Source organism: Cibotium barometz, chromosome 43, assembly GCF_041138505.1.
Source record: "Cibotium barometz isolate CiBa-2024 chromosome 43, ASM4113850v1, whole genome shotgun sequence".
NCBI lineage: Eukaryota > Viridiplantae > Streptophyta > Polypodiopsida > Cyatheales > Cibotiaceae > Cibotium > Cibotium barometz.
In genome coordinates, this window is record NC_141088.1 from 5,726,490 (window position 1) to 5,753,235 (window position 26,746).

The 26,746-nt window shown below is 41.2% G+C and overlaps 2 long non-coding RNA genes across 2 annotated transcripts; one reads left to right on the forward strand and one right to left on the reverse strand.

Moving 5' to 3' along the window:
• Positions 1–5,402: 5,402 nt before the first annotated feature.
• LOC147613461 (uncharacterized) lies at positions 5,403–7,781 on the forward strand. The gene is made up of 3 exons (XR_015263154.1): positions 5,403–6,390; positions 6,476–6,853; positions 6,933–7,781. It is a non-coding gene; the product is annotated as an uncharacterized LOC147613461 (long non-coding RNA).
• A 13,941-nt stretch (positions 7,782–21,722) lies between these two features.
• On the reverse strand, positions 21,723–25,556 carry LOC147613462 (uncharacterized). Its single transcript, XR_015263197.1, has 3 exons — positions 24,748–25,556; positions 22,138–22,243; positions 21,723–22,059 (listed from the first exon to the last, which is right to left on the reverse strand). It is a non-coding gene; the product is annotated as an uncharacterized LOC147613462 (long non-coding RNA).
• Between the last annotated feature and the right edge of the window lie 1,190 nt (positions 25,557–26,746).

A 26,746-nucleotide genomic window follows, 5' to 3' on the forward strand; every position in this document is an offset into this window, starting at 1 on the left:
TCTAAATACAATCATTAATTAAAAATAATAATGAATTTTGAGTTCAACTTTAACATGGCCTTTTAAATTTAAAAGATCCTATATAGTTCTCGTGAGTCCCTTCAAACTCAACCCCTCTACTAAGGAGTTAGTTGTGTTGAGCAAAGCATCATTGATTGGTGCTACAGAACACTATGATTATAAAATAGCACACTACAAATGACATACCACCTTGGTTCTTTTTTAAATCTTGAGATGTAGACCAAATAATCATTTTTTGATGTGCTTAGCTTGTTTTTTATAGAAAGAACAATGAAGCGGAGTAATGATTTTTGAGTTCTATTTGATAATGGCACTTGAAAATTAAAGTTCCTTTAAAGGAATCTTCTCTATTAGAGGTTGCTTTAATTATGAGGCAATAAATCAAATGAAGAAAAAAGAGAAATATAAACCAAAGCATAAAGGAAAAAGCTATTGGAGGCAACTCATGTTTTAATAATTAATTTATTAATTATTGGGTGACCCAACAAGTGAAAAGAATATATTGGGCCAAGTTGATTGTCAGTGACTCCGATCAACGGTAACGTGTGAGACATGTGGTGTGAGTTTGATTGTGAGTGAATCCAATCAACTTTGTGAACACGTGCGACATGTGTGAAGACATTGTGAGTGAATCCAATGTCGGAGTGAATCCGATTAATTATGTGTGATGCATGGTTCATGTGTGAAGCATGGTAGTGAATTTAGATAATGATTTTCACTTGTCAGTATTATTTTTGTGAGTGATTCCAAAAAGTAATTGTGATCTAACATTGTGAACTATTTTTGAGTATAGATCATAAGTTTGGGACAACAAAGGTGGACATTAGACGGAATTATCTATCCGTGCACATGTGTGCAAAATAAATAATTTTGTATGGTTTAGTCCATTGTACATATGTTGGGCAAGGTTTATTTTTATGAGATACTTTAAAAGCATTAGACTATGGTTCAATTTTGTAAAAGCCTAATTTTGTAAAAGTTATGCTATTTATTGCTCTAAGGGTAAAATTTATGAAATATGATTTAAATACCGCGTGTGGGAGTGGAGCCACACACGTCGGGGGGGAGGATTGCACCCAATCTTGTGCTCTCTGATTTCATGCTCTTGAGTTATGCCTTGAGTTATGCTATAGTTTCTATGGTTTATTTCCTTTATTATTCAATTTATGGAATATTCAAATCTCCATGTACCAAAGGTCTTGTAACAATGGTATCAGAGCACGGCAAATTCAAGTATTGAATTTGTGTCATGGAGACTTGAAGAAAAATCAAGAAATTGATTTTTTCTCAAAGGTTATTGGCTTGGAGCAAATTTGAAGGCTTTTCTACAAAATCAAAATATTTGCATGGGAAGAGGAGAATTTGTAGCTAGGGTACAAGGGCTTTGGACAAAGACAAGATTTATTCGAAAATACAAAGGGCAAAGAAGGCAAAAGCAAAGAGACCTTTGGGCAAAGATTCAATGGTTTATGGGATTTTTGTGCACCATTGGATGAAGATTTGGATCAAGGGCACATTCTAAAGCCACCTTTAAAATAAAACCATCCATGGATTCCCAAAACCCACCCTCTTCAAGCAAAAGTGGTTTTCATGGATTCTCAACCTCTTCTTGATCCATCTCTGTACCAATGAAACCGGCATGAGAAAGAGGCTTTGATCCAATTTTTGGATTGCTAAGCCAGTGGAAACATCAAATTTCTATGATGGATGGCTATGGAGGGCTCAAAAGTGAATTACAAGAATGAAATTAAATTGCTTTTTTCTCATAGTAATTGGAGAAAATTGAAGAATTAAATTGGCTAATTTCAATATTGGGAGTTTATTGTTCACATTCAAGGCAAGGAAAATTTTTCTCTTGCTTCTTCTCATCAAATTGGCAATGTGCGCGGGATCTTCTCCTTCATTCTGATGTGCGCCGCCGAACAGGCTGCACAGTAGGGAGATGAAAGAAAGCTTAAAGCTTTTCTTAAGCTTAACTCAAGCTTAGACTTAAAGTTTATCTAAATTAGTTTTTTAATACTTATTGTAATTGTGGGGCCCATCTTACTCCTAAGGCCCAAAACCAAACTTTACAACAAAACACAATTCGAGCTTGTTTTTCAACCAAAATATGAAGGCAATTTCTCCTCATTATTGCAAGAAATTTTTGAGCTTTCTGAGCGTGATTTCCACTTGGGAAATATTTCAAGAAAAGAGGTTATTTTTTCCCACGTCTCTTCTATTGTACGGATCAACTTTCGACTTGAGGCGGAGCAGTGAAAATAATAAATAAGTTTATTTATTTTACTGCAATTCATATTATCTCAATATTTTGCCTTCTTTTCTTTAATCATGGCTACAAATCCACCATTGTCTACTATCCAAGATCAGCTAAATACACTTCAAGCTCAACTCGTCAACAGTGAGCGTAGTCAAAGAAGAGAAGAACTTGAGAGAAGAATTTCACGCAAGAAAAGACAAAGGTCATCTTCTAAATCTGATTCTTCAAATTGTGAGAGGCACATCGCATACACAAGACAATCTACTCTTTAAGCACATATGCAAGGAAGAAGGAAATCAAAATTAGCTGTAGAGCTTTCACTTTTTGAAATTTTGATTGGTAAGAAAGAACCAAAGATCATTTTGTCATGGTTTAGTCAACTTGATGACTAATTTTTTAGGGAACGATTTTCAAAGAAAGACAAAGTCAAATTTGCTACCAACCATTTGGGTGAAAGTGCATCTCTATGGTGGAATGCCTTCAATCAAGGAAAAAATAGACCAAGGACTTGGAAGGAATTTCAAAAGCTCATGAAACAAAATTTTCTTCTACATCAATATACAAAGCCAAGGCACATCAAACAATGGGATATGTTATGCCAATTTGATAAAGAAATTGTGCAGATGAATGTGGATAAATTTTGGTAAACACTTATCCAACTTCAGGCCATCAAGAGAGTGTGATCAAAAAACAAAAACGAAAGTTCATAGCCGGATTGAAGTCAATCATTAGAGCAGAACCACATGTGGAAACCTGGGAAGTTGAAGAGCCATATATAGGTTAGAGTGGCACCTTGTAAATCATTCCCATCGGATGGTATTTTTAGGGGGTAGCACACCAAGAGGTGTGAGCCCCCGCGTGGGGGCCTTGCTTCAGTGCCTAGGTCATGCTCGTGGTGGTCACCTCCTAGTGGTGTGTTGTGCCTGATCCCTCACTCCTATTGTCAGGTGGCTTGAATGGAGGAGTAGGTTGAAGGTAATTCAAGCATGAAATGACTAGAAGGTGTGCTAGATTATCCCACATGTGGAAAAATGGGAAGTCAAAGAGCCATATATAGGCTAGAGTGGCATAATCATCTCCCCCTTCTAATACTTTTGGTGGTCCACACTAGAGGTGGGAGCCTGGGTGATGGTTTCTTTTTGCAGTGCACAAGGGGGATGGTGGTTATGGTCGTGGGGTGATGATCATTTGCATCCCGATGGTGTGTTGCCTAGTCATTTTGATGGACTAGGTTGCATTGATTTTGTCGGTCCCATTCGCACGACTGCCCGACACACCCAAGCCTGGTATATCATAGTGGCAATGGACTACTACACAATGGGTTGAAGCTTGAGCCACAAGAAAAGCCGTTGCAAGGTCCACGACTAAATATCTTTACGAGTGTGTGATCACTCGCTTTGGATGTCCCCTTGAGCTTATTTTTGCAGTGCACAAGGGAGATGCTGGTTGTGCTCGTGTGGTAGTATATTCACCTCTCAATGGTGTGTTGTCTAGTCATCATGATGGCCTTGGTTGTGCTTGGATGTAATGATGCTACTGTGACTTCGTCTCACAAAAACAACTCCATGAGATTTAAACAGTATAACCCAAAAAATCACCTTATTCCATAAAAAGAAGGAAAAGCCAAAAATGAAAAAATGTCAAAAAATCTCAAGAGAACTAATAAAAAATTTATAGAAAGAATCTAAAACAAAGTGCAATGAGAGTAAATTACATAAAAGGAAATTTGGAAATATCAACTCAATATGGTAAATTTTCAATCAACTTACCTTTAGAAACATAAAAAAAGCTCTAATCCACAATAAGGATGTTAATCTAAGCTAGTTGATGTGATTAGATTGTTCTTAACAAAAAAATCAATAAAGCAAGTTGTTAACCACATTGGTTAACAGTACTCCTAATGTACGGCTTCACTGTTTTGACACAATCTTGTAGCAATGCACTTTATGTAATGATTTTTGGGATCATCAAGCTTACAACATGTGTAATTCCAGTTGATCTATATTTACCAAGCTTATGATATGTGTAACACTTGTAGCTACATAGCCTATGATGTTAGCTCATTTTAGCTTCCCCTCCCCCCCCACACCCCAAATAGGGAGGCATACTATAATGGCCTTAAACCCCATGAAAAGGGACTAAGGGAAAATGTCAAAGAAGACAAAGTAACACTAGGTAAAGAAGAAAGCAACAGAGGTAAAGGAGGAGATTTGAAAAGAAATGTCCATTTAGAGGAATCTGCATGCCCCCAAAAAGCCATTGCCTCTTTATCAATAACCTTTCGAGTACATTGTTGAATGGGGAAGCTATGGTGGGTGAAAAAAACCTAGCCCATGGTATGACCCATCACATATTGGCGAGGAAGTGATATGTGCTTTTGTTTCTGTAGCCCTTGCACCGCACCTACATCATTGGGCTTTGCATGACACTCATAAAATCCATCTTTTTATCATAACACTTATACTACACAAATATGGACCCTATGGTGGTAAAGGAATTTTAAGGTTTTTATTAAGTCTAGAATTACATGGTGTTCCTCACCAAATTACACATAATTTCTCATTAAATCATGTGTCAGTGCCAATCCTAGGCTACCCATATCATTATTCTTTCGTAAAATTGTGTATTTTTCCTCCATGAATAGCACTAAGTCTTCTCAAATATCACGCTATCTCCCAACAACAAATTTGGAAAGGGAAAATCTTACTAGATGAAATGATTATTGCATTCACCTAACCAAGATATAATGAATTGCTTAGAAACCCTTTGTTGACTCTAAACATAAAAGGTATAGAGGTAGTTTCTTACAAGCATGGACCAATGCAGGGCCTCCTAACTAAAAGTCATGGTGCCTTTAATATTTGGGGGACAAGGGATCCACGGCGTGGGAGTGGCACGTGATCATCGGGCTTGATCTTAGCATTAATCCGATGTGGCATGCGGGCCTTGCCGTGTGGGCATGTGGGCTACAAAAAGGGGCACGGGTTTGCTCCGACATGGCATGCAAGTCCCAACATGTCTCGTGCCTCCGACGTGGCACCACAAGTCCCAACATGGATGGCGTGCGTGCATAGCTTTAAACTTTCAAATTGGAGCGGCTCATGCAACCGGTGCGCACAGTCTCTACACCCTTGCAGCAGCAGCTGCCATAGGTTCACCTCTCTCACTCCTATCCTTGTGCAAGGTTTTGAACAGGATTTTGTGCAGCCCACCAACCTCACTCAAGGCTTAGTGGGGGTGACCTAGTTCACAAAATGTAATGTGGGGAAATCAGATGCATGGTAGCATTCATGATGAGTTGGTTTGAAGCGTCCAGCTCTTGTGGGATCCCAGATCTTAATCGAGCAATCCCTCCCTTTTTTCTCCCTCCCCCTCTCTCTATCTCTGTCTCTCTGTGTATTTTTTTGGTTGTCCTTTTATTTGGCAAGATCCATATCCATATCCATGTTATTATTCCAGAATAATGAGGCTTTTCTTGGCTACAGGACTGGGATGCCCATAGCAAAAAAACCCCTCATCCTCATCATTCAGGAGGAGGATAAGTGGATGCTTGAGATTGCAATGAGGTTTTCACATAATAACTCTTAGGCTGTTGACAACACATTTCGCACAGATAAGTGGATGCTTGAGATTGCAATGAGGTTTTCACATAATAACTCTTAGGCTGTTGACAACACATTTCACACAGATAAGTGGATGCTTGAGTTTGCAATGAGTTTTTCACATAATAACTCTTGGGCTGTTGACAACACATTTCACACAGATATGTTTGGCCTTCCTCTCTATGAGTTGTTTTGCCCAACCAAAATGGTGTTGGTATTCCAATATGGTTGATGTTATGCATGAGTGATGTTGGCACTAACCCATGAAAGCATGGCTTTAGAGCTTACTTTCAAGCTGATCTTCTCAAGAATGTGTGAAATTTGCCCAACTGCAATTGTAATTGACAAGTACCCAATGGAGTTGGAAGCTATCCAGAAGGTTGTTGGCGTTGATCCTCATTGCTGGAGTCAAGATCAGGAAGGCCATCGTCTGCAAATTTCGGGCCATGTGTTGTTGTGTTAGTTTCATGCTAAGAAGGCATGGGTGGAAAATCTTTTGTCGCGCAGGTTGGTCTCAACTATCTTCCCTTGTATGGTTTTATAGATTGATGCAATGACATGCACAATCTTGCTTTCTCTTTGCTGGATGCAGGTTCCAAAAGAGAAGCGAGACCATGTTTACAATCTCTTATGTGATCTCATGCAAGCAAACACTCAACAATCATTTGAGGACAGATTTCAATCATTTTTGCAGCAGTATTCAGCACATGAGAATGTATGCCATTATGATGTGGACACACATGTATATGGTGAGAGCATTGGCCCAAGTTTGGATGCCTTTTTCCACACAGCAAAATGGACACAACAAATCTAGTAGAGAGACTACGGCAATACATTAAGTACACTCTTTTAGATGCCAAAATCAATAGATCAGTTTTGGTCCTTTTGCATGCTCTCGTGGGTGACTCCCGTACTAGCACATACATGGGGGGAACCTTACTGGAGTTCTTCAAACAAAAACAAGAGATGGGTAATTTAAAATTCTTCCTTGTCGTATTATATCTAAGATATGTAATTCGATTCTCTAAACTTCTTTTGTTTATTCTCAGCTGACTCTGGACCAAGGGTCAAGCAAGAGGGAGTCACACCACAAGACTAGCTGCAGCAGGCGAGAGGATCTTCAGAAGGTTTGAAGATCATCCATCAACCTTGGATGTGGTGAACGAGTCCACATTGCTTTTCAAGATTCAAAGCATGTCTTCGCCAACTCAATGGTACCATGTAGGCATACAGTCCAGCTATTGTGATTGTTTTGACTGGACAAGTGATTGTAAGCATCATTGATGTTACACTCACTCGGCTTGTTGGTCACGGGAAGCCTCAGAAAGCCCAAACTACCTTGAATGAGGAGATAACAGTGCATTCACAACCACCAACGCGAGGAAAATTCACAGGATTTCTTAGACACAAGCATCAGTGTGGTAGGAGTCGGGTGCAATTTCATAGGAGAGCTCGTATTTTTTGTTCCCATTACTATAGAGCAAAACATTGATGATTGATCCTCTCCAGACGTACACTTGTCATACATGCCACGTATTGCTTCCCTTATCGAGGAGACATGCCCCACTTGATTCTGAGAACCCCTTGATCAACAAGGTCATGAGTTTGTGTGATGACTTGCGTATTCTAAAGGGAGTAATAATGTCTTCTTCATATGGCCTACATGAAGATGAGACAATTCAGCCTATGCCTTCAAAATTGTATCATGCTTGAGAAGATCCATGCATCTCAGAAGAGGATCATGCTTGTCCACGTTGCTTGATGCATAACACTACTCTGGGAAGAAATGCCTTAATAAGACCTCCAAGTTCAGTTCTCTTGTGATGGAAAGCAACACTCCCTTTTCAATTGTCCACATTGCTTAATGCATAAAACTACTTTGGAAGGAAATGCCTTAATAAAACCTCTAAGTTCAATTCTCTTGATGCATTCACAAATTGGGCCATCGTGCAAATGAGGTCACTCCATTTCGTTCCGATAACTTTGTGCTACTAATAACCATTTTGTGCTTCTGGTCCTCGGCCTTGGCTTTATTGAATAGATCTTGCATTAAGTGCTTCACACAAATTGAAGAGCCTAAACAAGAAGCACCTCAAACAATTGTTTTGCTTTTTCATGTGCACCACTTTTACTTTACATATCCAGAATGCATTGCGAGACGCTCCTTATCTTCTCACAACACCAAATACTCCACAACCCCATTTCCCCATGTTGGCCAAGCCCGTATAGCACATACCTTGCAATGAAAACTATCCAGAGAAATATGTGTCCCTTTTGCATACTCCTCCACACTCTCGGCCTTGGCTTTGTGCTGAGCTGATCTTTGATGTAGGTAAAGCTATGATGTGTGAGCTCTTTGAATCCACTCTTTAGTCTATCATCAATATTGGGTTCAATTCCACTTGAATCCAATCTATTCATAATATTACAAGGATTTGTGCAGCCCTAGTTGTGCTCACTGGCCCTTAGTGCAATTCTCAATTGATCTTGCTCCCATTGAAGGCAATCCTCCAGCTTTTACTTCCCCATCAAGTGCCATTGCTAGGCTTGGAAAGATTTCTACAAAGATAAGAAGGAGATGGAAGAGAAGATACTTTAAAATTTCTACAAAGATAAGAAGGAGATGGAAGAGAAGATACTTTAAAATTTCTACAAAGCCAAGAAGGAGACGGAAGAAAAAATGCTTCACTATTTCTATCATTCCTCCCCCTATAGAAGTAGAGCATATCATTGAAGGCTAGCTAACTCGACCATAGAACACTTATGTGAGGAGATGTATGACTAGCTCTCAAACTTAGTGATCATGGCCACCATCAGATTATTCTGGCTCATTAAGGATCCTATCAAAGCCTTTCTTAGAGGCTAGGTCTTAAACCTAAAGATCATGGTGGCCAACAATTCAAGGTACCCCTTTCTATTGGACAAGGGTTTTATACTTATTTCTTGTCCTTTCTTTGTAAGGCTTAAGAAAGTCTCTTGGTGAGGCATGGGTGGAAGAGGAATGTCATTAGCCCCTTGGGTTTATTAATGCGATTCTCACTCTACCGATCATGGCCATAAGGCAAGGATTTATTCCGCTTGGGAAAGGATATTTGGTGATTAGCATGCTTGCTAGCTTACATAGAACCCGTTGTTGTGGGATGTCTCTTGTGGTGTAATTGGGGGATGTGGAGGGTATGTCTCTTGTGGTGTAATTGGGGGATGTGGAGGGTATGTCTCTTGTGGATGTGGAGGGTATGTCTCTTGCTGTGTAGCACATGTGGAGGGTATTGTAGTGTAGCAGATGTGGAGGGTATGTTCTCCTCCTTGGTGCTACTTTATTGGCACTCTTGGTAGTGGTTATTTTCAATCTTCTCATTGTCGTTGGAAAAGGCTACACGTGGTGTCTCTACATCTGTGCAATTAAAGTGGTCTAGGAAAAAATATAGCTCAAAAGGGGGTAGAAAGCAATAAGGCAAGGATTTATTCCGCTTGGGAAAGGATATTTGGTGATTAGCATGCTTGCTAGCTTACATAGAACCCGTTGTTGTGGGATGTCTCTTGTGGTGTAATTGGGGGATGTGGAGGGTATGTCTCTTGTGGATGTGGAGGGTATGTCTCTTGCTGTGTAGCACATGTGGAGGGTATTGTGGTGTAGCAGATGTGGAGGGTATGTTCTCCTCCTTGGTGCTACTTTATTGGCACTCTTGGTAGTGGTTATTTTCAATCTTCTCATTGTCGTTGGAAAAGGCTACACATGGTGTCTCTACATCTGTGCAATTAAAGTGGTCTAGGAAAAAATATAGCTCAAAAGGGGGTAGAAAGCAAAACTATGCATTAAAAAAAACATTCAAGATTACTCACTAGAAAGTCTAATTGTTGGACTGTGTAAAGTCTAGCAAAGCCTAATTGCCAAGTATAATCGCTGAAAAATGAGCAAGTGTGAATTGAATAGTCAAAATCGTGGGAAATTTTGATCTGTAGAGCTATAATGGTAAGTGAATCCACTAAATAGGGAGTTATGCCGCCAAAAACTGACCAAATCTAGCGGAGAATATTGAGGGGACATGCACATTGAATGCACAAAAGTCAAGGAAAACCTGTCAGATTGATAATTGGCACAGGCAGAGATGCATTAAAAGTGGAATGTATGACTAATCGAGTGTACGAGAAACTACAAAATTCCAATCGTCAAAATTGATAAATCCTAGAATTGGATACATAGAGAAATCGTCAGTATCGTGTTGTACGACATATTATTATTTGACCAATCATTTAAAAGTTTGATCATCATCAAACCAATCGTCTAAGGTCCAATTGTTTTGCTAGTGAAGTTCAATCACATAGCATCCCAATCAACAAAGGTGTAGTCTTCATGGGTTCAATCACTCGATTGTACTAGTACAATTGTTTGATTGGAGATGTCAACGAAAAAATTTTCTAGAACTTCTTGAGACTAAATTTACAGTTCCTCTGATCTATAGGAAAACCAAGGACCCCTAGAAGACCTATCATTACTTGAGCACATAAAAACAAATCATAAAAAATAAAATCGTGAACATTGGACAAAGTGCTTATGCATTTACGTTCAGGATGAATCATTGCAAATTCGTAATTGAACCCAACTTTTGAACATGAAACATTATCATACATGCCAATGCTAATGAGTGGGATGGGAAAAAGAGTAGACATAACCACCCTAGTAGCTCTTGGTTCTAGTTTGAAAGTAGACCAAGAATCCTTCACTACTACAGAGGATACCAAATCAATATTGTGGGGCATTAGCCCAATTTAGTTTCTAAACTTGGATATGACCGATCAAGGCCATGTAGTGTTTAGAAGGGAATCATTAAAAGGAGTTGAAAGGCCCCAAACAGAAAAACTAAGGGTTGAGAGAAGGGCCAAGAGTAAATAAGTTAGGGGCTAGGCCAGTCTAGCAACATGGGAACTAGTAAAGTGTACATCTTACAATGTTACCGCTTTCACACAACTAAGCAAGCTCTCTCTTCATTAACACAAACGGGTTCTCCTAGAGATGGCCAATGCCATCAGTGAGAGCAGAATTGAGCAAGATCTCTTGGATAACCTATGAGTGGTATTGTTGGCTAGTGGCAAAACTTGGAGTTCTATTAGGATTCCTATGAAACGATGTATATCCCACAAGGTATAGCGAGAAGGTGAGATCATTGGCCATTGCAAGTGAGATGGAAAGGCCTAGAAGATTGCAAGAAGCTACCAGAGCTCAAATAGAGCCAATAAGGACTTAGTGTCATAATGTCATTGTTTGATAAATTCTTTTTGATGAGGCTTAGACTCTCCGAAGAAGGAATGATGATGTACAAGGATACCTCATGTAGCCTTACATAATTATTGATATTCCTAGGGCCTTTCATAGATCATTTTGATTCCTAGATGCACCCCTAGTAAGCAAGTGTTACTACCATGCACATTGAATGCATAGAAATCTATGAAAACCTGTCAGATTGACAATTGGCATAGGTAGAGATGCACTGTGAAAGTGCAATGTATGACTAATCGGGTGTATGAGCAACTACAAAAGTCCAATCGTCAATTGATAAATCCTACAATTGGATGCATAGAGCAATCATCAGTATGACAGATCATGTTGTACGATAGATCACTATTTGACCAATCATTTATAAGTTCGATCATCAAACCACTGAAGGTGACTCTGACATTGGACAAAGTGCTTATGCATCTACGGTCACGCCGATTCATTGCAAATTCATACTTGAACCCAATTTTTGAACATGAAACATTATCATACATGCCAACGCTAGGGAGTGGGATGGGACCAAGACTAGACTTAACCAGCCTAGTAGCTCTTTATTATGGTTTGAAAGTAGACCATGAATCCTTCAACACTATAGAGGATACCAGATCAGGATTCTAGGTCATTAGCCCAATTTAGTTTCTAAACTTGGATATGACCAATCAACGCCACATAGTGTTCAAAGGGGAGTCATCGAAAGGAGCTGAAAGGCCCCAAACCGGAAGACTAAGGGTCGAGAGAAGGGCCAAGAGCGAATAAGTTCGAGGCCAGGCCAGGCCAGCAACACGGTGAAGTGTACATCTTACAATGTTACCGCTTCCACACAACAAAGCAAGTCCCAATATTCATTGACACAAACGGGATACTGCTAGAGATTGCCAATGCCATCAGTAAAAAGCAGAATTGAGTAAGATCTCTTGGATAACCTGCGAGTGGTATTGTTGGCTAGTGGAAAAACTAGGAGTTCTATTAGGATTCCTATGAAACAATGTATATCCCAATAAGGGATAGAAAGAAGGTGAGATCATAGGACATCACAAATGAGATGGAAAGGCCTAGAAGATTGCAAGAAGCTACCATAGCTCAAATAGAGCCAATAAGGACTTAATGTCATTGATAAATTCTTTTTGAGGAGGCTTAGAGTCGACGAAGAAGGAATGGTGATGTACGAGGATGCCTCATGCAACCTCTACACAATTATTGATATTCCTAGGGACTTTCACGAAACATTTTGATTCCCAAATGCACCCCTAGTGAGCAAGTGTTACTTGCATGATTGATTAAATGACATATGTTAATGAGGAAGGTAACACTTGTACCCCAAGACTTGCCAAGGAGGCAAGGATTACAAAAACATTTTAGTAGGGGGACATTACACCACTCCTAGAAGGAAGGGAAGCTAGAACCTATTAGGAGGAAATCCCTTCAAGAAGAGGCATTCCAATAAAGGAGTGAGAATTCTCATTCTATAGCTGTAAATAGGATTCAACTCCCGTATTCATTCCTCAATGGACCCAATCAAGGAAGAAAGGATAAGGGAAAATAGTACTGTCGAGAGAGAGGTAGCACCTCTTGAAAGAATGAGGGTGAGACTACTCCCTTAGAGGCCATAGTACCAGCTCAAGGAGCTTAAAAACCCAAGAGACTACACAATCATGAAAGGAGAGCTACTAGCCTACCAAAAATTAATAGGATACCAGTAGTGGGATACCCTATGACACATACAACCAACGTGCTCCCAGAACCCTTTACTCGAATCATCAGTTGGAGTGCTAGCCCTATGGGTATGTAGGACCTTATGAGCCTGTACCTCCCAGAGTCGAACCAAGATATGCAGCCCTGACAGCTCTGAAACCAATAGTTGAGCCTATAGAACTTAGGGCACAAGTCTGTGTTCCTGATGAGATAAGAAGAATGCTAGATGTCATTCCTATCATGATCAAACCGCTTAGAGGAATGAGAGACGAATATGATCATGGCCATTAGAGGATTAGAGTCTCACACATATCCAAGCTAGTGTCCAAGTTCAAAGGATCAGGGGATCCCTACAACCATCTTGTTACAGTTAGACAAATCTATGCGGTAGAGAGGGTAATTGATCCTAGATATATGCCTTCGGATTTACTTTAGAGGGTAATGCATTGTTGTGGTTCCAAATGCTAGAAGACTCACAAAAAGGGACCATGACCTAGAGCTAGCATTTACCATCACCTTCTCCAAGATTGGTGTCAAGGATAGCTCAATTACCCTAAACAATTGTACCAATTCTAGTAGTAGCTTGAGCACGAGCCCATGAGAGATTGTATTAATCACCCTCAAGTACCTAAACATCAGATTTCTTGCCTAAGGAAAAACCTATTCTTAGAGGTAATTAGAATTAAACAATTGCATGATGCATTGTATGCTAGAAGACATAGAATGCTAGTGGAGTGTTGCCTAGATGCAATAGATTTTGACAATAACTTTACAGGAATCCCTTCCATGGAAAGTAGAAAACTAGACTCTTTGGTAAAAATATAACCCAGTGTCAAAAATCACGACAGTAGGAAAACGAAAGGGCCCAAGTGTTGAAAACACTGGTAAGGCAACGATGAAAGGGCTAGAAGACGTGTGGGCCCAAGAGTGTAGAAAACACTGGTAAGGCAGTGATCAAAGGGCTAGAAGAATTTTGGGAAGTTTCTCCTAGTAGGGAGGCAAGCCATCCACATTTAGCTCCAAGATGGGAAATGATGATGTGCCATTTGCAGAAGTAACCACACAGTGTATGAATACCTAGTCTTGAGAGCAAGGGGGAACCAATGGTGTGGATATTACAGAAGATATGGAAATCATGAATTGTCTAATTACTACCGCTTAGTACAATGAATGGCTAGAATTATAGGAGAATCTACATTACCAGAAGCTCCTTAGCCGCCGTTAGCCTTACTAGCCCCACCTACAGTTGGTGGACCAGATGCTACTCGTCTAGCAATGAACCCCATGTTGGCTAGAAATCCACATAGAGAATTGGAGGTTCCACCTCCATGGTAACTACCATACCCAATACCATGCCAATGAGGCTGCTAGACATTGAATTTATTTCTGATGAACCCCCTAACGTGTCAAAATTTTACATTGACTATCCAGAATCAATTCTTGGAAGCCCGCCCGGAAGTGAATCTCATTCATGAAAACAAGGACGAGTGATGTGGGACACACAACAATTGAAAGCCCATCGACACCCTCTTCTTCATCCTCATAGAAGCGAGATGCTTAAAAAGTAGCCATACTTAGCGAGATTTCCACTGAGCTCCCTGAGCTAGTGGTGCACCAAAGCCATTGTCTAGCAAGGTATTTGAAATTACTCCGGCATGCACTTGGCCTAATGACCTTATATCATAATATATCACTAGAAGTGCCCCTGCCCGCCGCCGTCGACCGCTCTTCAACCTAGAGACCATAAATAAGCAAGTGCCTATGTGTTGATGGACACCTACATCATGATGTTGATCTTTCAAGGGGAAATATCAATGCAGGATCCCTTGGACATCTACACTACTACCTGGCACCCCATCACAACCAACTATATAGCTTGGTCATTAAAAAAATTTTGGACCCAAAAAGGGCCTCATAAAGGATTCCTAATTTTAAGGGATTAGAGCTTAAAAAGCTGGGCTTAAGGAAGACAAAGGCTATGATGACCCCTATTTTTGCCTTGCCACATCAGCCATACCCCCCTAGTTTCACTTTTTAAAGGGAATATTCTCATACTCTCTCTCTCTTACTTTTTGAATTTTTTATCTTCACTCTCTATAAATTTTTTAAAGGGAATATTCTCATACTCTCTCTCTTACTTTTTGACTTTTCTCATACTTTCTCTCTTACTTTTTGAATTTTTTATCTTCACTCTCTATAAATTGAATCTTTCTTGTCAGTTTGAAATCTCCTTTCTCATTAACTCCCATCATATCTCCCTTCCACAGCAGCAAAACATTCTTGTATTTAGGTGGGCCCCAAAAAGTGATTTTTTTTTTATTTTTTTACATTTTGAGGTGGAAAAAACACCACCCAACCAATATGTATGATGAAAATAATTTTTTTCCTCCAAAAAGCTTATAATTCAAGGGTCACGTCAGAAGCCTGTCAGGAGCCAGTACATCCATAACTAACTGTCAGGTCCCCACAATCCCATAAACATAACTAACTGTCAGATCCCAAAATTGTGGGGACCCCAAAAATTATTATTATTTAATTTTTCTCATAAATGTAATTTATTGATGAAAAACTCCATGTTAGTTTATTTGTATATCAAAAATATCATTTTCTACTTAGAAAAACGGATTTGTGTTAAACCTGCAACAACAAAGTTTTAACAGTCTCTCTCACTCACTCCCTCTCTCTCTCTCTCTCTCTCTCTCTCTTTCTCTCTCTCTCTCTCTCTCTCCCCCTATGAGGATCTCTCTGCTTTAGATTCTTCCTCTGCTTAGCTATGGAGCCTTTGCAAGCTGTGTGTGTAGCCCCTTTTGAAGCTAGAAAACGGAAGGTTGATTTACACATTCGTATTCCTGAAGAGTATGGCAGCTCTAAAAAAACCCACCCTAGTGATGCACCATCTGTCCAAGCTCGTAGGATAGCCAAGGAGAAAAATGTAGATCTTTGGGTTGATGGGCATCTCTATCCAATTGACCCTCCATTAAGAGTAAACCCTCCTTTCCGCAATTTATCATCTTTTATGCAATTTGTTGGTGAAGGAGAGCTTGGCTTGTTAGGATACTGCAGAAGATTGACTACAAGTGGAGCTTGGCAAACCCATATTCTCTAATCTTAATTGCAAGCATCACAATTCAGCCTTTTACAATGTCAAGAAGGACTTAAAACATCATCAGATAAAATGAAAGAGATCCTCTCGCAGAAGGATGCAAAGATTCAAAGGCTAGAGGAACTTATCAAACGACTCAAAGCAATGCCGCCAAATGGTGCTCGTGAACGCAAAAAGACATTGGCTGGTATAGAATCTCTTGCGTTTAAAGGTGGAGCACGGAAGAAAAGGATTTGTACAACAAAGTAAGTAACATAACTTTCATTATGCACAGTGATTTAAACAAAATAGTCATGATTTGTGTTCTGCTCCATGAATTCTGCAACAAGAGGTGTGTGGTTCTAATGAAGAGGGATGGAAGGATTTGGTCAAAGCCATTCTGAATACCAAGGATATTCTCTCAATTATTACTGACCCTCATCATCCTAAAATACGCCAAGCTGTTGTCAGCAATGTAGTGAGCGAGATTACCACCTCCATCGATTCTTCATTAATTCAACATGCTTGTGATGCGGCTGGATTCAACATGAAAGGGTACCAAGCAATCCGTCAGGTTGTAAAAGATGCATTTCTAAGACAAGGAATCACTGGCACTTTATTTCCTACACTCCAGGTGATTCACAATGTCAAGCGTATCAATAATGATGATGTGCAATGAGCTATAGGACAGTTTTATCACGTTGAGGGCACACTAACATTAGACACAGGGTTGAGCAGAAAGAAAATCAAGACAACAAGTATAGAATTTCACTATATGATGTTTACAATAATATCCAAAGGTGGGGTCTCCTCATCCTCATCAAGGGTAATCTCAATAGAATTAGGGTAAATGCAATAGGAGTCCAACCCTCCTCCCACAGCAACACCAGCGCACACACATGCAGGCCCTTCTAGTGGGAGCAAACGTGTGAAGAAGACCCCACAATGCAGCCACCCCAGAGATCAAGACAAAGAGGCCGATGATAAGCAGTTCCATTGGGTTGGTGAAAACATTCCTACATTGTGTAGCACCATAGGTGGCAAGACCCTACTACCAAGACAGGGTCCCCTACCTACCCGGGAGGAACTTGATACACAGGTACCACATCAATAGGAGGAGGAGGATTTAGACTATGAGAGAGACCAAGAGGAGGTTCCTGCAAGTGTGCGCAAACATAGACAGGTCAAGCTCTTCAAGCCAAGGAAGTCCAAACCTGGCCAACACACTAACACAACACAGAGAGCTCCAAGGAGAAGGATGCGCCAAGGGCATAGGGCTCTTCAAGAAATCAAGTTTTATCATAGGAACACTGAGTTGCTGATAAGAAGAGCCCCTTTCACTTGCACAGTGAAGGAGATTCTCCAACGATATAGAACAAAGTTCCATGTGCAGGGGATTGCCCTTGTTGAAGCATTGCAAGAAGCCTCCGCCGAGGCTTACCTTGTTGGGCTTTTAAAGACACCAACCTCCTTGCAATACATGCAAAGAGGATTACCATATCTGCCGCCAAGGACATGCAACTAGCTCGGCGCATTCGAGGCGAGCGAGACACGATCTAGAGATCTTAGATGTTAACCTTTTTTTTGAAGCAACTCTTTTGTTTCAAACCCCCCTTTGTAACAAGCCTATCTGGCTTTCATTTGTAACCTTCTGATAATTAAAATTTTAAGTTTCTCTTACAATGTCTTGGTGTCATCATGTTTGTTTAACATGGAGTGTCTATCATGTGCCAGTTTGTCACCCAAGGCATCAGAAATGCTCCTGTGGAGGACTGAGGAAGCTGTGCCAGAACAGTGCGAATTTGGCCTCTGCAACGACGATGTAGGCTCAAAATTTGCAATGTTCTGGCACTTCTCCCCTAGCCACTCAGGATCATTTCTGATGCATTTATAATGAAGTTGAGCACACTAATTGTGAGAAACAGTAGTTTATAAGATAAAAACACCTTTAATAATGTGTAAAAATATAGTGTTTATCATCCAATGCATCAAAATTGCTCCTGGAGACCGGGGAAGCTATGCCAAGAATTTTGGCTCTGCAAAGCAGCGGTGGTGCAGGCTCAAAATTCGCACTGTTCTGGCACTACTCCCCCAGCCACTCAGGATCATTTCTGATGCATTTATAATGAAGTTGAGCACACTAATTGTGAGAAATAGTAGTTTATAAGATAAAAACACCTTTAATCATGTATAAAAATATAGTGTTTATCATCCAATGCATCAGAATTTCTCCTAGAGAACTGGGGAAGCTATGCCAGAACACTGCGAATTTAGGCTCTGCAGCGCGGGCAGTGCAATCTGAAAGTTCGCACTGCTCCCGCGATGCATTTATAATGAAGTTTACACTAATTGTGAGAAACAATAGATAAAAACAGCTTTAATCATGTGTAAAATTACATTGTTTGTCATCCAATGCATCAGAATTGCTCCTAGAGGACTACGGAAGCTATGCCAGAACAGTGCAAATTCAGGCTCTACAGCGCGGCGGTGTAGGCTCAAAATTCGCACTGTTTTGGCACTGCTCCCCCAGCCACTCAGATCATTTCTGATGCAGTTATAATAAAGTTGAGTACACTAATTGTGAGAAACAATAGTTTATAAGATAAAAACAGCTTTAATCATGTGTAAAATTACATTGTTTGTCATCCAATGCATCAGAATTGCTCCTGGAGGACTGGGGGAGCTATGCCAAAACAGTGCGAATTTAGGCTATGCAGCGGCGGTGTAGGCTCAAAATTCGCACTGTTCTGGCACTGCCCCCCAGCCACTCAGGATCATTTCTGATGCATTTATAATGAAGTTAAGTACATTAATTATAAAAATAGTAATTTATAAAATAAAAATACCTTTAATCATGTATAAAAATACATTATTTTTCATCGAATACATCAGAATTGCTCCTGGAGGGCTGGGGAAGCTATGCCAGAACAGTGCGAATTTGGGCTCTACAGCAGCGGTACAGGCTCAAAATTCGCATTGTTTTGGCACTGCTCCCCTAGCCACTCAGAATCATTTTTGATGCATTTATAATCAAGTTGAGTACATCAAGATTATGAGAAACAGTAATTTACAAGATAAAAATATCTTTAATCATGTGTAAAAATACATTATTTGTCATCGAATGCATCAGAATTGCTCCTGAAGGGCTGGGGAAACTGTGCCAAAACAATGCAAATTTGGGCTCTATAGCAGCGGTGCAGGCTCAAAATTCGCACTGTTTTGGTACTACTCCCCCAGGCTCAAAATTCGCACTGTTCTGGCACTACTCCCCCAGGCTCCCAGGGTCATTTCTGATGCATTCACAAAAACATTGATGGTACAAACTAGAAAAAACAATGATATACTTGATGAAAATAAGTTTGCAAAAATTGTATTGCATTCATAATAAGAAGTGATACATCATCATCTTACAATATTAAGCTTCCTTCCCTTATTATTGGGCAAAGTGTGCTCAAAGAGTGATTGGGCTATTTCTTGAGGATCCTCTATGCCTATGATTTTGGCTATACCTATACGAGCAAGAAGCTTACCCCTAAATCCAGAACCAAAAACATCGAAGGCAAGGGATTTTTTAATCAAAACTATACATTTGGTGCTCTGTGCCATAGAGGCTACACAGAGCACCTTAGAGAGGGCTTTCAAAAAGAAGAGAGTGAAGGCAGATTGAGGGATGTAGTCCCTGTGGATAATGGCGATGCCATCCACAGTTGACCAAGATAGTGCACCAACGCAGCATCATGTCCATGGACCTTGGCCTGGTCTGCCTACCGCCGCCTCTCCCAACAGCAAATGCGTCAATTTCAACCACCCTCTGCAACAATCAAAGAAAAAATCAAAATATTTTTCTATACATAATGACAAATGTTTCTTGGTTGTAAAAGGTCGATTATTACCTCTTGCTTAATGTCTTCTTGTGCCAAAGTGCTGGTGGGGGCGGAGAGGTCAATCGAGGACTTAGCCTCATCCTTTTTTGGTGCTTTGGTCTTCTCCATTACTCCAACAGCAAGGGTATCCTTTTCAGCCTCTAGCTTGTCTTGTAAGGTTGTGAATTCCTCCTCTGGAATTAGGTCTTGCTTCGCGGTCTCAACCACAGTTTCCTTGACCAAAGCAACTGTCTCTGCGATAGATTCTCCAAGGGGTAATATAGCATTATCTAGGTGAGGACCGAGGTTGGACGTATCAAGGTCCACCTTACATCGCGTGTAGAGGCTACACAGAGCACCTTAGAGAGGGCTTTCAAAAAGAAGAGAGTGAAGGCAGATTGAGGGGTGTAGTCCCTGTGGATAATGGCGATGCCATCCACAGTTGACCAAGATAGTGCGCCAACGCAGCATCATGTCCATGGACCTTGGCCTGGTCTACCTGCCGCCCGCCGCCTCTCCCAACAGCAAATGCGTCAATTTCAACCACCCTCTGCAATCAAAGAAAAAATCAAAATATTTTTCTATACATAATGACAAATGTTTCTTGGTTGTAAAAGGTCGATTATTACCTCTTGCTTAATGTCTTCTTGTGCGAAAGTGCGGGTGGGGGCGGAGAGGTCAATCGACGACTTACCCTCATCCTTTTTTGGTGCTTTGGTCTTCTCCATTACTCCAACAGCAAGGGTATCCTTTTCAGCCTCTAGCTTGTCTTGTAAGGTTGTGAATTCCTCCTCTAGAATTAGGGCTTGCTTCGTGGTCTCAACCACAGTTTCCTTGACCAAAGCAACTGTCTCTGCGATAGATTCTCCAAGGGGTAATATAGCACTATAAGGTGAGGACCGAGGTTGGACGTATCAAGGTCCACCTTACATCGCGTGCATATAATGCCCAAGCATTCATCCATTCTCAAGCCAGCTATCTTTTTAAGGTCATGAAGAAATAAGTATTCTTCACCTTCCACCCCACAATGGTGCTCAAGAGATTGATCTCAAGCTCTGGCAGCACCTTGCTCTCCTCGTGTGGGGAAGATGGCCCTGCATCTTCTACTACAGTGGGCTGTTCAACTGCAGATTGTGCACCCTCTGGCTGATGCAAGCTACTCTTCTACACCAGCACTCGTTCCTACTGCCTTCACTTCCTTGTCATCCCTCAAATGCCCTGCCAAACTGCAATGCAGGCATCTCTACCTCCTCATCCAAATCCTCGCTGATGAGGAACGCAAAAGTGGCGAGCCATGAGAGGAACCTAGTTCCTAAATTGCCCTTCCCCAACCTCTTCACCTCCTGCTTATTGAAGGTACATTAAGCTCCTACGGGGATGCAGATGTCTATGAAGCGTTCAAGGCACTGGATGTAGGGGCGGGCATATTGTTGAATGTACTTAAGCAGCTCAACAGGCACCCATCAATCATTGGGGCAATGGGGAAAGGAGATGGAGTGGGGAGCCAAGTATTTCTCCATGTATGCAATCTGCATCTCATAATGTTGGGACGCAAGAGCGAGCGACTTTTCAAAGTCGCTCCATGTATGCAATCTCCATGTATGCAATCTGCATGCAATCTGCATCTCATAATGTTGGGACGCAAGAGCGAGCGACTTTTCAAAGTCGACTTTACAAGAGAACATGACAAAGAGCTCGCTCTTGCTGCCCACCCACGGGGTGGTGGAGAGGAACTCACAGAAGTTGTCAAAGTGGGTAGCCATGTGAATGCAAAGAGATAGTGTGAGCTCGTGCTTGGTTTCTATCGCGTGAAAATGAGAAAGAAGGCACCTTTGGCTATTTATAGTTAAAATTTAAAGTTTGGCCTTTTCACACTAGACCGCTAGACAAAAATTACAGTTTGCAAAAATATTAAGATTTCAAATAAATAAAGATTTTAAAAATGAGCCTGCTACAAAATTACAAGCATGTCATCTAATCTAAAATTGTTATAATGTCTTCATTTTTTGCCCCTCTTGTGACATTTACTTCATGTTGATCTCCATCTCCTTGTTGACTTGAAAGCTTGTTGTCATTGCCTTCACCTCGATCGTGAAACTCTTTCCCCTCACGTGCATCAAAACAAAGGCTATTTTCCCATATACTCAGTTCATCTTCAAGCTCTTCCACATGCCTACTATGTGTTGGTAGGGCTATGCACCTTGCTGCTCCATTTGCCATGATTCTGAGACCATGGTTGTCCCCTCCTTTTTACGCTTCCCAATCTATAAAAATATAGAAAGTGGCACAATAACCAGAAAGTGTAAGGGTTAACTCTAGACATGTAGTGGAATCAGATATACCTTTCTTCTCATCAACTTGAAAATTGACTCTTCCACATTGTCAAAGCCCATGATGCTAAAGTGTTGACGCAGGTCTGCTTGATCTCTTCTAGCTTGCCAAATAAACCTGGTTTTTTATCTACAAAATATGAGTGAGAAAAGAAAAAGATATTGTTCTGTACAAGATCACTTGGGCTTTGCAATACAAACATTGCCTCTCCAATGGATGCATGCATAGCATAGAAAACTCCAGTGAGGCTTTGGAGTGGTTGTTCCTCAACATAATTAGAGGGAAAAATATCTGTAAAGAGACATAAAAAAATTTGAAACAAAAAATCCAATATTAGCATGTTATTAAAGCTGTGTTTATGTTACACTGACAATTTGAAGGAAACCTTGGTCGTTGGCCTTGAATGTACAGGTCTCCAAGGGTATACACTGACAATTTGAAGGAAACCTTGGTCGTTGGCCTTGAATGTACAGGTCTCCAAGGGTATACACATGTTGCACTATGGCAACTAGTCCTTCCTTCTTAGTATGCTTGAAGCCTTGTAGCCGCCCCTTCCAATGATGTAGCATATTCCCCGGTTGACGCACTCGATGTGGTCCCTTAGAGCTTGGCTGCACATGTAGACCCAAGCCCCAACCCTGAATCTTGTTGAAGCCCAAACTCCATTCTCATCTCTTGTGTTATGCAGCACAAGCTCTTCCACCTTCTCCCTAGGTCTTCTCACATTACTAGAAGAGGCCATGGTGGTAAGAAAAGAGAAGAAGGGAAAAGAAAAGCTTGTTTTACAACAGAAGAGTGGAGAGGAGAGAAAGTTCAGGGTTTTCAATGCAGCAATGGAAAGCCTAAAAGAGGGTTAGAGTTTGAGAATAGGCTTCCTGAACCTAGAGTAGACTAAAGAGGGATAGAGTTTCTGCAGGGCGATGGAGAGGGAGGGAGCTTGAGAGAGAGAGAGAGAGAGAGAGAGGGAGGGAGCTTGAGAAGGAGGGAGAGCTTGAGAGGGATGGAGTTTCTGCAGCAATGGAGAGCTTAGAAAAGGAAGAAAGAGGGAGAGGGAGCTTGAGACTGAGGGAGCTTGACAAGCAGGGAGAGCTTGAGAGGTATGGAATTTCTGCAGCAATGGAGAGCTTAGAAGAGAAAGAAAGAGGTTCAAAATGAGCTTTCCAAACCTAGAGTATGTTGGGGGGGAGTTTGAGAGGGAAAACACACTTTTGGGAAAAAAATAAAAATTTTCAATTTTTAGGGTTTTTAATCTACACGATTCTAGGTGGGGGGACCTCTAAGTTTGGGCCCAAGAGGTAGGGGGACAAGAGTAGTAATTAGGCCCCATAAGCAAACCAAAGCCTAGGCCCCCTAGGGTCAAAGAAGTCAAAAATGTGCACCTAGCCCTCTTCCTATTGGTCCATTCCTAATCAAAAGTTAATCAAAGAGGCCCTCTTTGGGTCCAAAAAATTCCTAATGTTCTGCATGTTTAACAATGCAACCCTAGATAAGCCAAATCAAGAGAAAATGATATAGCTAGAAGCATAAGTGTATGATGATGCCAATGATCTACTACTGGCAGGAGTACACATATAAGCGATGAATATCTAGTCGATTTTCCAAGGTTTCCATCACTACCACAAGGAAAACAAATAGATGAAGATTATATGAGAAGGGATTCTTCCTCAGCTTGAGAGGGAATAGGGTAAAGGTTAACTTTGGACGCATCTTGAAAGTCCATAATTTCTACCTCCTTTTCTAGATCACTTTCCTCGCTCTGCGTGTTCAAGACCTCCTCGTCCTCCTCATCACTTGATGATTCAATAATGGTTTGAGTAGAGTCAGAAATATCAACCAGGAGAACGGTTGTTTTTCCTTTTGGCTAATTTCTAGAGGGCTAGGGGAGATGTTGCGTTTTACCTCTCCTTCCCACCTGTTGAAACCCTTGGCTATCCTCTTTGGGAGCCGCTTAATTGACAGGATCTTGGGAAGGAGTTGAAAATTTAGTCGGGCAATTCCTAATGAAGTGTTCTTTCGATCTACATTGGAAACAAGTGTTGGGCATGTTTTTTAAGATGAGCAGTTTCTCTAAGATGACAATTAAGCCAGAATCAATGACAATGGATTCTGGAAGCTCCTTGCTTAGGTCTAGTTCTATCAGGGCTTGAGGGTCCCATCTAGGGTTAAGTTCTACATTAGCCCTAACTCTCCCAAGAGTCTGCCTACTAGTTTAGGAAGCAGTTTACTTAGGGGATGCACGTGTAGAGGCAGGTTAGGGAGCTCGACCCAAATGGGGCAGAGTTTGGGTTTGGGCCCAACTAGAGAAAAACCAAGAGACCACATGAAGAGGGAGAGAGGGGAGTTCCTAATAACCCATTGTCCGGCCCCTAATGCATTAAGCGCCATAGCTTCTTCCTTAAACAGAAAATAGAAATAGTTATTTGGGAGATACTGAGTATGTTCAACAATAAGGCCTCGGGTGGTGGACCAGCTATTTTTTATCCAATATTTCAGGGTATCTGCAGAAAGCAGCAGCAGAGCAGGGGGTCTTGGTCCGTAACATAACCCAATTAGCACCCAAGTCTGGTAAACTTGCTGCCACTCCTGAACTAAAGTTATAGGGAGTGATACAGAACGCTTACCATTCCTGCATTCTGCAGTTTCTCCTCAGCAACTCCATTGCCTCCGTACGGGTGATGTGGGGTCCACCTCTTCTCGGGATCCTCCAAGCTTCTTCAATAGAGCTGCCTTTAGTTGTAACAACTTTCTCTCCATGAGATAGAAGAAATGGGCCCTAACTGCCTCCATCATTCTCCTTTTCTTGGGGTTGTGGGCTAGGGCCATCCTGATGCTCCATTAGAGCGCAAAGCTTCCACCGGAGATGGCACTTGTTTCTGATCTAGGGCTACATGAAGGAGAGGAGAGAACAGGTTGTTATCATGCAAGGAAATAGGCGACGAGTGTGCGGTTTGGGAAGGGGGTAGCCAAAAAGGGAGATTGTCTGCATGTCGCTCGCATGGTTGCATGTGGGAAAAGGAATCCAGAGGCCTGGCGGTTCTTGGCTTTGTCATGATGGGAAAGGAGTGGGGCATGGTGCTCCAGGTGAACCTCGTTGTGATGCAGGTCCTGCTCATTGTATGGAGTTGAGGCGATGTTGACAGGGCTAGTTGAGTGGTCCTTGGTTGGGGTTCTCATCAGCAGAAGACCGAATCTCGATGTCAAAGTACACAAGCCTGGTTTCACTCCAACTAAGGCTACCAAACCTGGCTAGAGTACCTCTGGCCAAGCGACCATCGAGACAGATAAAGGGCCTTTCGCACTTCTCAGTTGTGTGGCCAAGAAACCCTACAAGAGGTGTAAGGAGAGAGAGGCTTGATGAAACCCTAATTTATAACGTTTGTACACTTGTACATCCGCTCCTCTCTCTACCCTTGTGCCCCTCATGACCTAATTTCCCCACCACTCCGAAGCCTTTGGCATTTCAAAATACACAATTCAATATAGTCCCCTATCAATCAAAGTGACTTGTTAACCTATTCATCCTCTTGAATAGAAATTCAGAGAATCTACTTGAGGTTTATACAATTTATGTGAAAGCAAGTGCAATAGCAAGAGCAAGAGGAAGAGTTTGATTATTGTTGCATCTTCTAGGTGAACCATTGAAGGGAATTACAGTTTTGTTGACTGCACTAAAAGCACCTTAAGAACTCATTTTTTCTTTCTTAGGAGTATATAGTATGAATAATAAATTTATTGAATCGGTCAATCTACCATGTATTATGCCAATATATGTGTGATATTCTGTATGGTTTTATCCAGGTTAAATTTTAGTACAAGAAACCATCGTTGTTGAGCCCATATTTAGGTTGTTGGGCACCTATTACAGTCTGGGGATCTGCAGTCTTTGGCATCTAATCACACTGTCTATCATCTATTCACTATTCATCACCTTGACTTTTGCCTTCACGTGTTGTCGTCTCTCATCCAAAACTTCTCTCTCTCTCTCTCTCTCTCTCTCTCTCTCTCTCTCTCTCTCTCTCTCTCTCTCTCTCTCTCTCTCTCTCTCTCTCTCATTTAATTGTTTGTCCCCATAGGTCAAAGGGCATGAATTTTACAACAGATGTGCTTGCCAACATAGGTTGAAAGGTGAGGTAAATCTGAGTTCTATGACAGTAGATGAGGCAAGAGGGGGGTAGTAAAGGAGTGCATTAGATTCTCTGAATTGTACTAAGAAGAGAGGGGAAAAGGAAAGAAGAAGAGGAAAGGGGGGGGGGGGGGTTGGGTTGGTTTTGCTTAATCATCGCTATGATGTCCATAATAGATTATCACGTTCTAAAGTCATAACCATATTTCTTATGGTTGGGCCATGCTGGGTAAAGAATGTCATTTTCATAACCAATTGCATTAAGGTCACTATTTAGTTTAAGTAGCTGGAGGCTTACACCTTTTTAAAGCGTTGTGAATCAGTTGGTGGTAGGATTATACACACGTCTAATGCCCGTGTGAGAATCCCAATCTTAAAGTGTAGAAGTGTTCCTAGTATAGAGGGCTCTTCCAGTTGAAATGACCATTGGTTCATAGAGATATGGGGGTGTATGATGATGCCCGCATCGTGAACGAGTTTATAGAGACATGATTTCA